Genomic DNA, 1,199 nt, shown 5'->3' with positions numbered 1-1,199 from the left:
AATATTTGGGCCTACAAATTTATCCTAATTTGTAAATTCAACTGTGAAAAGTAAGTAAAAGTTCATAAGTGGTCACAATATCTCAAAACAACAAATGTTGCTGGCAAAAGGTGCAAAAGGAAAACAGAAAAGCTAAATTAGTACAAATAAAAAGGCCTATCACTGGCCAATGGGTGCTGCTCAGCCGGTGCTCTTGGCGGAGGCAGCGCGCAGAGCTGCCTGGCCACGCCTCCACCTAGGAGCTGAAGGAGGGGGAGGTTGTTGCTGCTGGGAAGGTGCAGAGCCAGGTAGGGAGCCTGCCAGCCCCAACCCCCAGTACCAGTAGGGTTCCTGGGCTGCGCGCCACCGCCTCCCCTCTCCCAGCACCCGCAGTGCCACCGGGCCACCTCCCCTCCCCCCAAGATTTAGTCAGGGGTATAGTACAAGTCATGGACAGGTCACGGGCCGTGAATTTTTGTTTACTGCCGATGACCTGTCCATGACTTTTACTAAAAATACCCATGACTAAAATGTAGCCTTACTAATAAGATACTGTGCCATGCCTGTGTTTCTCCAGCAGTGGGGTTGCAAGCAAGAGTCAATACCAGAGACAGACACTGCATTTTCTCTCTTCACTGGTTCTTTCTCTCCCCTTTTGTGTGCATTTGTCTTGTTTTGTCTTCTAATAAATAGGATTGGACTTTAACAGCTCCAGCCCTTCCTTTTTCCCTAAAAAGAACAGTTACCTCTAAAAGACGGTCAAGTAAAATTCTCTCCAGCTAAAGGGAACAAGAACAAGGGGTATATAGTCCATTGAAATTAATACAGTCTCTCAGCTCTCAGGTGAGTGCTCTAGCCACTAGAATACAGAATATTCTGGTATGGGTCTCTCTCAAACCCTCCTGTCTAAAACTTTCTTCTGTCTCTGTAAGTACAAGATCTGTTAGTTTCTTAATGCATTCCAGGATGATGTTGCAAGTGATTTTCCCAGGCACTGAGAGTAATGCAGTTCTCTTCAGTTGTTGCAGTTGGTAAGGTCAGTCTTCTTTGGCAATTTTACTGGTAAGGCCTCTTTCCCCCAGGTTGGGTTCTTTTCTTCATTCCACATTCTATCCAAAATCACAAGGAAAGTCTGAAGGGTTATTTTGTCACTTGCTTTAAGTATCTCTCCAGGAATGTTATTCTCTCCAGCTGCTCTCCCAGTTTTAAGTTTACTGATG

The sequence above is a fragment of the Terrapene carolina genome, unplaced genomic scaffold (assembly GCF_002925995.2).
Source record: "Terrapene carolina triunguis isolate 2854851 unplaced genomic scaffold, T_m_triunguis-2.0 Scaffold42, whole genome shotgun sequence".
Lineage (NCBI taxonomy): Eukaryota > Metazoa > Chordata > Testudines > Emydidae > Terrapene > Terrapene triunguis.
This window is presented reverse-complemented; position numbering follows the sequence as displayed.